Genomic DNA, 11,225 nt, shown 5'->3' on the forward strand with positions numbered 1-11,225 from the left:
TGTCAGGAAAGGGTTGCAGAGGGGTGCTTTAGAACCACCTTTCCAGCTCTAAATAGCTATTGTGTACATATGGTAAGGTACTGCTGCTTAACAATTAGTAACTGCTTTGATGAAACTAAATTACATGTTTAAGTTCCCATCAGGAAGTCGCTTCACATATCTGTATTAATGTATTCAAGGCTCGAGAAGGAAAGTTAATTTTCCAGCTTAAATATTTAATTCAAGCTTAAAATTTAGTCTGTAATTAGAGCTCCCAAATGGCAGGAACATGGAGTATTTGTCCATTTTAATTAGATTGTTGTTTACCTATTAATTATATATCATATCTTGTCATATAGTTTTGATGGTAACAGATGGTGCTAGGAGTTAGTAAGGGTTTGAACAAAATAAGATTCCACATGATTTATTAAGTTGCACTTTATTAGTGAGTGGTCTGCTTTAGTCAGGTTATTCTCCCAAATAAGAACTGTGCAACGTTTCACTAATTTTGCAATTATTCTTTTGTGATAATATTGAAAATAAAAAAGTCTGGGAAGAGTGATATGTCTGTTTTTGAAACAAAATGGACTACTTTAGAATTCTTTAATTTTGAGGAGTATATATTGTCAGATTGTATAATTGGTATAAAGGTTTAGTGCATTTTGCTTGGACAAAGTCAGGAAATGAGAATTTTATTTGTTGGTAAAAATATAGGCATAAAGAATGTTATATATATATATTTTAATGATTTAGTGTTTGAGAGATAATAGGCTAATGGTTCAGTTATTTATTTCAAAAGCCTTCCTTTTCTGCCTGGTGAAGTTAACAGGAAGACAAGGTTCTTTGTTTACCAAATATCTAAAAGCAGACTCTGGTGTCCACTGAGATTGACCTACGGCATTTCCAAAGTCAAAAACTAAATAGAAGTCCTTCTAAGTTTGTTTATACAAGATTTTATTATTGTTTTGTTTCTAACTCAGCTTCCTGAAATGCATTTGTTATACATATACATATATGTATGGAGAGAGGAAAACAGAGAGAGTAGGGACAAACTAGGGAAAGGAAGAATGGTTTAAAATTTTAATTATTTAATCATATACAGTACTTTGTTTCAAATTTGCTATAGTCCTGAATATCATTAACTTAAAAGTACATTTTGTTATTTCTCTACTCTTAAGCTTATTTCAAAAACCTTACTCAGTATTTTTATAGCAAAAAGTAAACAGGTTCAGCCCACTTTTGCTAATTTCACTCTTTGCCCCTGAAGGCCTGTCCTCTACATACCAGATCTTCAAAACCATGGCCTTCTGTAGTTACTTCTATGTTACCTTCAGTAAGTAGCTTTGGTTTTGGTTAGTTTTATTTTGTTTTTGATTTTTAATCAGTCTCCACTTAAACCAGGTCAATTTTTGGAAATATGTGACATGGTATCTTTTGGTGTCATAACTAATTTTTTTTTTGTATTTTTTGAAGTTATAAGCGGGGAGGCAGTCAGACAGACTTCCGCATGTGCTCAACCAGGATCCAACCGGTATGCCCACCACGGGGCGATGCTCTGCCCATCTGGGTCGTTGCTCTGTTGTGGCTGGAGTCATTCTGATGCCTGAGGCAGAGGCCATGGAGCCATACTCAGCGCCCGGGCCAACTTTGCTCCAATGGAGCCTTGACTGCGGGAGGGGAAGAGATAGAGAGGAAGGAGAGGGGGAAGGGTGGAGAAGCAGATGGGCACTTCTTCTGTGTGCTCTGGCTAGGAATCGAACCCGGAACTTCCACACGCTGGGCCAATGCTCTTGCTGAGCCAACCAGCCAAGGCCTTATAACTAATTCTTTACAGTGGTATTTTAACATTAAATATATGTTTCTACATGTTCACAGAAGACTGTATTAGTTGTGTAAAATAGGACTTTTGAAATATGTGAAATGCTCATGTAACTGAAATTACCACTTTAATCTGGCCTTAGTTTCATTCTCTTCCCTCCTCAGAATATTGAGTGCTTAATAACTAATATCAAATAATGTGAAATAATGTTATAATGTAGCAAGGATGCTGTATTATAGGTATAGTAATTACAGAGAAAACCAAAGGAGAAAAATTACTTCACTTAGAAAACATATAGCCTTAGTTTGAAAGTTTGAATTTTTAACATGTCGTTTCCTTGTTAAAATACGGGGTTGTAAATTTTTTTGCAAAATATATAAAATTTAACATATACTGTTTCCACACAAAAAAGAAAATTTAAATTGAAGTATATAAGTAGAGTAAAAGAAATGTAATCAATTAGTAATTAATTTAAAATTACAAGTTCTTTATAAAGAAATGAGAGTATAACTTTATATCTTTTTTTAAGGCATGTGAAATGTACCATGCAAGTTTTATCTGGGGAAATAAATAAATGACTATTTGGTGATTGTTGAGAGAAACAGCAAATGAAATTAGAAATGCTATTTTAGAAATGAAGTTTTCTTTCATGTTTATTTTCTCCAACCCTAGCCCACCACTTTATCCCTTGAGAGAACTTTTATTTCAACAGCCAACCGTGAATATATTTGACTTTTGCAAAGAAAATGGCAGTACTGATTACTTTACTGATATTATAAAGGTTCTTTTCTTAAAATAGCAGTGTAGGAAAATACTTAGGAAAATGTAGAAGTTAATGAATCAGTCCTGTTACTTGATACTGATTTGACCCAAGTTGGATTTTGGACTCATTTTATTATTTTCTTTCTTCAGGCAGCAGTAGAATGTTACTATACAATGAGATAGATTCAAAATTAAAATAATCTTTAAGTAAGGGTGTTCAAGATTTGAGACTCTCGATCTGATATATGGATGCTAATTTTTTTGCAAATACATAGGAAAAAGGACAACTATTTATCTGTGCTGAGCACTTTAGCTATAGATATGTGAAGGTTTGATGAGGTCCTCATCAGAAAAGGTGAGGCATACACAGGGACCAGGAAGTGTGGTGAGCAGGATGGGTAAATGCAGATTTAAGATTCATTAGATGTACTGTCTCCTCAGACATATGTTTATGCCTCTCTTCTTTTGCTTTTCTGTGTCTTTTGAACAAGATGATCTTGACTGGAACTCCTACCTTATTTTTCTTCCAGATTCAGTTCAAATTTTATTTCTTTCATAAAATAATTTAACTTACACCTTTGTTGGCACTTTGTATATACACTTGTCAGGTCGATTTACAATTATTTGTTTACATGTCTGTGTTCTCTATTACACTGTCGGTTCCTATGGCTTAAGGGTAGTATTTTATTTATATTTTTACTTCCTGTGTTTTAGCACAGTGAGTGCTGCATAATAGATGTTTAATGAGCAATGGTTAAAAGAATTATTAAAAATACTTTATTTTATAGGAGGCGGCCATAATAAAAGAGTTAGAACGCTATGGATGTGTGAAGCCCCTCTGATTTTTTTTAAATCTTTAAGTAATTATAATTTTTTTCTTATAAAGGAACTCTCTGGGAAGGTAATTAATTTTTTTCAAAATGAACTATATTTATTGCTAACCTATAAGTACTTCATGTTTTTGTTAAACATATTCAAATACTAGAGAAGTAAGTGTATAAAGTTGAAAATGATCTGTAATTCATTCCTCTGTGATGACTATTGTTTCTTCTTTGTCTATGCCCTTTTTATGCTGTCTGTTTCTCTTCTCTCATTTTCTTTTAAAAATATCTACATAAGCCCTTTCTGAAAACACTTCGAGATATGAATTCTCCATCTGAATTATTCACGTTGTGAATCTGTAACCTTGTTCCATGCACAATGTACTTTGATAATTCTAGTAGGTATTTTCAGACCTTAAGCTGTACTTTTTTCCATTTTGAAATACATTTTTGCCCTTGCTTGTGTTATATCACACATTTCCAGTTTTCTATATCCTGATTGATGGCTACATTTCTTCTAGCTTATTTTCCTACTTGATTTTTAAGTGTTTGTTTTTCTCAAGATTTAAGGACTTCAGTTACCAACTCCGTGTGATGACACCCAAGTAGACAGCTCCAGCCTAGATCATTGTTGTGACCACATACATATATCTAACTACCTTGATGTTTCTTCGAATTCTACAAATCTGAAATTAAATTTATTCTATTTTAGCTTCATTTTGTCCCTCTGCCTTTACTTTCCCCAGTTTCAATCAGTAATATCTTTCTATCTAATTGTGCAACTAGAAAACTCTCATGTTCCTTCAATGTATTCTAAATTTTGATAGTTACAGATTTGTTTTGGATTTAATTTTAATCTGTTGATTTATTTGTCTCTCTTTACACAGGCTTTATACTTTTTTAATTAATTAATTAATTTTAGAGAGGAGAGGGAGAGACAGGAGAGACAGAGAGAGAGAAGGGGGGAGGAGCTGGAAGCATCAACTCCCATATGTGCCTTGAACCGGCGACCTCAGCACTTCCAGGTCGACGCTTTATCCCACTGCGCCACCACAGGTCAGGCCTGGCTTTATACTTTTTAATAACTTGACTTATTGCTTTACTATCTTACAAGGCTTTTCCTTTCACATAATTATTCCTTAAGAAATCATAGGTATTCATACAATTTAGAGACTTTATAATGTGTTTGTTATATCTGCCACTTTCTGTCCTCACAGTCCCTTTGGAATTTCTAATAGAATTGCATTAGAAGTACCAATTACTTTGAGGAGAATTTATTCTTTCCAATTATGAGTCTTCCCATCCAGGAACATGTTGCATACCTGACTTAATCAAATGCTATGTAAGCCCTTCAAACAAGTCACACTTTTTCTCCATATAGTTTTTTCACAATACACTTGTTGTTCCTAATGTGATGAGGAATTTTCTTTATGGTTCTTATTTGGTTTGTCTAGTGTTTAGCACAGTCCCTGGCACATTACTCAAATATTTATTGAATTGTGAGGAGTTTTTGGTATATTGCAAGACTTTTTTTTTGTTATGCAATGTGATTATTTTATAAATTAAAGTATTTTGAGGTTGATTATTTTTTTATATAAATGATGACAACTGCAAACTATAATTTTGTCTTTTAAAATTTATACTTTTTGTTTCTCATACTTGTCCTATTGGGTTTGCTAAAATCTTCCTACCAATGTTGAAAAAAGCATTAATAGCCAATATTCTTGGCTGTTTCTTGCTGTTAAAAGTATTTATCTTTGCCATTATATCTGTTATTTGTGTTTTTGTCCTACTCTAATAAATGTTCTATTGGGGAATGAAAGTTTTATTTTTTATTTGCTTAGTTTATTTTTAAATTTAAAAATTAGTGTTAAATTTTTTCAAATATTTTCTACATTAAATGAAATGATATTATGATCTTTCTTTGTTCTTAGCTTACTTATGCGATCAGTTAATAGATTTTCTAATATTAAATCACCCTGTGTTTCTGGAAAGATCTCTTCTAGGTCATGGTATCTTGTGAGATGGTTGTTTTTGTGCTTTCTTTGTTATGTCTTGGTGTTGAGTCATGCTAACATACAATGAATTGGGATACTTCCTTCTTTGTAATGGAACAATTTAAACACAATAGTAATTTTTAATTCCTTAAAAGTTTGTTAAAATTTACCCATAGTATATAATCTGGGTGGGTTTGGTTGGAAGTGAAAGGCATTGTGGCCAGGAAATAGAGCTTTGTCACCACTGCAGAACCCTTTCCATGTGCCTTATGTCAATTATAGCACCCATCCTCCCTCCAAAATTAACCACTCTTCTGACTTTCATAATCATAATTTATTTAATTTTATGGTGTCATCACCCAAGCGTGCATCTCTAGACACAACAGTTTAGTGTTGCCCATTTTTTAAAAATTAGTTTTGTTTTTAAAATATTTCTTAATCTATGATTTCTTCTTCCAACCCTTTATTTTCTTTGTAAATGGTCTACGGAAGAACTCAGGCTGTTTGACCTGATGAATTTGAGCAGGTCTGGAATTTGCTGATTTCATACTCATGGTACAATTAAACATTTTCTTCAGTATTTCCTCCAAACTGACAGGTAGCAGCAGATCTTGAATAGATTTAGGCTTAATTTCTTAGGCAGTACTGTGGGTGCTTCTGTGTTCTTTCTTCAGGAGGCACATCATAACCTTTTATCATTCTAAATGTTGGCAGCCATTGATGATTAAAGCCTAGATCCATTAACTCATTATTTCATTTCCTATACAGTGTCTTTATTATATAAGCTACCTAGAAGTGAAGTGTATTTCAATTTCTGACTATCTAGCAAGGACTTTTTAAAAAATTTAGATTTGTATTGTGGTCAACAAATGTGGTCTCTATATTTTTACATTGTATTAGGATTATCTTTGTCTCCTCTTAAATACCCAACTTTACTAATGTTTCATTAGCATTTGTAAGAATTTCTGTTTTTCTTGTGTCTTAAATGTTTTATATTTAAATATTAAATCAAATTTAATGTAGTTTTCAAATGGTCTTTGTTTATATTTGTGTATCTATACCTGATCAACCCAATTATGAGCGCAGGCTTGCATTTCAGAGATATTCACTCTGTAGCAGTCTCTTAGGATGGGTTGGAGTTGTGACCATCACAGAAGGCATCAAGATCACATAGTTTTTTTAGTTTAGTTTTTGCTTTTGGTAGTTATCTAAGTGAGAAATGATGATTCTAAGTTAAGACATTGATGACAGAAAGTAGGAGATAGATCCTAAGATATTTGGGATGTAGGCGTAGAAAATAAGGGTGATAAAGAAGTCTAGTTTTTATTTTGTGTTTAAGGGAAAGATTAAACATATGATTTAGAACAGAGGTTGACTTACAAGTCTGTTCTGCTATCCATTTTTGTATAACCCATTGTTTAAGGATGGCTTTTACATTTTTAAACGTTTTAAAAATTCAAAATAAAAGTGATATTTTGTGGCACATAAATATTTACATAAAATTTCATTGTCCATAAATAAAGTTTGTTGTGACACAGCTCATTAATTTACAGCAGTATTGAGTAAAGACAGAGCCTGACCCACAAAGATAGCTAAAGTATTTACTATCTGGCCCTTCACAAAATAAGTTGCCAACTCCTACCGGAAAAGTACCCTCTTTTTCTTTATCTTCTTCCTTCCCATTCAATCTGGTATTCATAACCAATGATTTCTAATGGGATTATTGTTTTTAAAATTCGTTAACTGCGTTAACTCAGCTCTGCTCATGACCATTCATTTTTGACTACAGTGAAATCCATATTCCATGAAAAATTTTTTAGTCTTTTTATATGATTATTGAAAGATTTTTAAAAGAGAAGTCCACTTGATTGACTGCATTCTATTAAATCAGTGGTTTTTCTTAAATGCTGTTCAAACAGTTTTGATCACTATTATTAAATTGTAATTTAAGCTGATAATTCTGCATTGTATAATCTGTTATATTTGTGTTTCCTATGGAGTTTCCTTTTATTTCTTAATAATTTTATTTTTTTAATGGGGCAACATCAATAAATCAGGATACATATATTCAAAGATAACAAGTCCAGGTTATCTTGTCATTCAATTATGTTGCATACCCATCACCCAAAGTCAGATTGTCCTCTGTCACCTTCTATCTAGTTTTCTTTGTGCCTCTCCCCCTCCCCCTCCCCCTTTCCCTCTCCCTCTCCACACTTTTATCAATGTCTCTTAGTTTCACTTTTATGTCCCACCTACATATGGAATAATGCAGTTCCTGTTTTTTTCTGATTTACTTATTTTACTTCGTATAATGTTATCAAGATTCCACCATTTTGCTGTAAATGATCCGATGTCATCATTTCTTATGGCTGAGTAGTATTCCATAGTGTATATGTGCCACATCTTCTTTATCCAGTCAGAGTTTCCTTTTATTCATGAACTCAAACTAAAATTTAAATAAACAAACTGATTATTAAAATCATTCTGAGAGCAAATATCAGAGGCTTTTGGAGCAGGATTTTGGTTTTATTAAAGATTCAGTAAAGAGTGACGTTACTTATAAACTCATAGTTTATTGATTTGTTAAGGTACTAGAAAATAGAATTTTAGCAAAATAAAATTTCTTTAAAAAGTCTAATCTGGGCCTTGGCCAGTAGTTGGCTTAGTGATTGTCAGCCCAGCGTGTGGAAGTCCTGGGTTTAATTCCCAATCAGGGCACACAGGAGAAGTGCTCATCTGCTTCTCCACCCTTCCCGCTCTTCTTTCACTCTATCTCTCTTTTCCCCTCTTGCAGCCAAGGCACCACTGGAGCAAAGTTGGCTCAGGCGCTGAGGATGTCTCCATGGCCTCTACCTCAGGTGCTAGAATGGCTCTGGTTGCAATGGAGCAGCACCCCTGGTGGGGAGAGCATCGCCCCCTAGTGGGCTTGCTGGGTGGATCCCGGTTGGTGATATGCAGTAGTCTATCTCTCTGCCTCCCTACTTCTCACTTCAGAAAAATACAAAAAAAAAAAGTCTAGTCTGGTAATAAATATATGTAGAAAGAAGATAAGAATGAAGATATAGAAAGAAGAGATTGGCTTTGTTACAAACAAGACAACAGAGCCAAAATAGAGTCCCCATGTTAAGCACCGTGTCACCAAACCAAGACTGACAGTTGCAGCTCTCCCAGAAATGAAATCTTTAATCAACCAGAAATTGCCTAATCACACTAGTTAAATAATCTGCTTGATCGATTTCTTCCATCCCCTACAGAAAAGTGATTTTGCCAGACCAACCCACGTTTTTGCCTATTTAACTGCTTTGTTCCCACTTCCTGCTACCTGTGAAAGTCTGTCATCTCATATAGCTCTTTGGAACTCCTTTCTATCTGTTAGATTGGGTTCTCAATTCGTGTTCACAGAATAAAGTCAATAACATCTTCAATATTTACTCAATTGGATTTTGGTTTTTAGAAGCTGTTATAACCATATAAATGCTTACTCTAATCCACAAGAGAAATTTTATATCATGGGAATTTCTCAAGTTTTTATAATATACTTGTGCTGCGTAATAAGGAAGCCAGGATTGACCCATCTTTAGGGATTCAAGATGACTCTATCTTGTTAGGGTATGTGGCTGTGTCTTCTGCATCTATATCTTGTCTTACTTAAATTTCTGATATTTAGGCTCTAAGAAATTATAAAATGTTATCTTTTATTTTTTTGAATCTTATAGCTGTCACTTGAAGTGTTCAGATACAAAAAATGCCAGGAGACCATCAATGCAAGTTGCCATGAGAAACAAGCAATATATATTTCCAATTTAATGCTGTTAGCAGCAAACTTCATATTTTTGTTTAAAAAATGATGTATTGAAACACAAACACATTATCTCATCAATTTTATCCAAATGAGACTGTTAATTCAGTTAAGCTATTATGTGTCAGAGTAACCCTGAGAAAGGATGACCCACCACTCTTCTTTTCTCAAATATACTGGTTTTATAGTGAACTTGTTTAACTTTTTTCATGGGAAGTTTCTTAGTTTTTATTGTAATTCTTTATTTACACTCATTTATCTAGTTCTGTTACCAATGAGCAGTGAGAGTCAATACCTGCTCTTTGATGACTTAAACATTTATCAATGTACAACATGCTTTCCATTCATTTCAAACAGTTAAGTTTTTATTTTTATTTTGTGTTGAGGGAGAAAGGTACTTAGGTTGTGTGACATAAATTTTGTGCAGTATAAAAATTTAAATTTGCTTTGACTTTCTTTATACGTTTTACCTCTTCTCTATATATGTGTGTTTACCAATGTCTTAAATGTTTTCTATCTTATATAATTGTCCACTTTATTCTTACTTTTTATACTCACTAAACTAATAGAAATGGTCAGTGAGTATGATTCACTTTTATGTGTAAATTATTGTTCTTAACTGTAGTTAATAACGGTCATTTCTTGCTTTAGAGCGTTTTATAGTCTGTAATAATCATTTAGGAAATATATTCCTATGTAGTTAGTTAATAAAAATAAATTATCAAATTTGAAAGTAAGTTACCCTTTTGATAAATTACAGCTGATTTAAGATTATCCTTTAATAATGTCACCTATGATCAGTTGCATTCTAATAAGCTTTCAGGGATGGGAGAGATGGGTATGCAACAAGGCATGTCTTGATCAAACCCTGTACTCATGGAGGTTATTCAGGGGTCAGTGTGTAAGATGATGTTGAGAGGAGAGGAAATGAGAGGTGTGGAGGCAAGCACAGTAGCTGTTACAATGTCACCGTAAACAATAGGAAGAGCCTGAGTTGGGTAATGACTAGCCCTGAAGAAATGATGATGATAAAAATATGAGTAATGGAAATGAATTTTAGACCATTGGATATTGCCTTTATTTGGTAGATAAAAAACAAATACCAACAATTTCATATCATTCAACTAAATACATTTATTATCAAATTGAGTTAGTAAAGAAAAATAAATGTTAAATATCTGAAGTTGAGAGAAAAGCTGAAGGGTTATGTTATGTTATGTTATTTATTTTATTTTATTTTTAAGAAATGAGAGGCAGGGAAGCAAACAGATAGACTTCTGCAGGCGCAGCCACAGGGATCCACCTGACAATCCTCCTACCAGGCGATGATCTGCCCATCTAGGGCCACTGCTCCATTGCTTGGCAACTGAGCCATTTTAGCACCTGAAGTGAGGCCATGGAGCCATCTTCAGTGCTGGGGCCAACTTACCCTTCGAGCCATGGCTATGGGAGGGGAAGAGAGAGAGAGAAAAAAAGAGAGAATGAGGAGGGGTAGAGAAGCAGATGGGCGCTTCTTGTGCCCCGACCTGACTTCTATATGCCAGGCCACGCTCTACTGTTGAGCCAACCAGCCAGGGCTGGTGTGTTATTAATAAGGAAAGGGTCAATGACACTAGAATGGAAAGATTTTATAGAGAATGTTGAAGTATTTTCTAACATCCAAGTCCTATATGCCTTTTAGGATCTAGTCCATTTGTGTAAAGCTTTTACTAACATCTGGGTACAGAAAAGTGCTCCACAAGAGAGGAGGATAAAGAACCTATGTATTCATTTGTCAACATTTGTTGATTTTCCAACATGTATTTCTATAATAAGTATCATATAACAAAAGAAAAAAAGATAGTAAAAGAAAAGTAGAATCTCTGTGGTTCTTCTCAACCAGAGTATGTTCAAATTAAGCTTCTTATATAAAAGTTTCTCCTATAGTTCTGTGTTTTGTTTTTATTTTTATTTATTTATTTTTTATTTTTTTACCTTTCATTGTCCTTTAAGGGCATGTACTGGCTCCAGCTGACAAGAGCATCTTCATTGATTACATTAGCTATGGG

The 11,225-nt window shown here is 33.7% G+C and overlaps 1 protein-coding gene across 3 annotated transcripts in view; it reads left to right on the forward strand.

Moving 5' to 3' along the window:
- TBC1D5 (TBC1 domain family member 5) overlaps positions 1-11,225 on the forward strand; it is a 545,405-nt gene that overhangs the window by 152,919 nt on the left and 381,261 nt on the right. The window contains exon 4 of one of the 3 annotated variants that reach the window (XM_066245714.1): positions 4,304-4,437. The exons of the other annotated variants lie outside the window; for them this stretch is intronic. The gene's annotated coding sequence lies outside the window, so the exon portion shown is untranslated. The remainder of the gene's footprint in view (positions 1-4,303; positions 4,438-11,225) is intronic. 3 annotated transcript variants of the gene reach the window in all.

The sequence above is a fragment of the Saccopteryx bilineata genome, chromosome 10, assembly GCF_036850765.1.
Source record: "Saccopteryx bilineata isolate mSacBil1 chromosome 10, mSacBil1_pri_phased_curated, whole genome shotgun sequence".
In the NCBI taxonomy this organism is placed as follows: Eukaryota; Metazoa; Chordata; class Mammalia; order Chiroptera; family Emballonuridae; genus Saccopteryx; species Saccopteryx bilineata.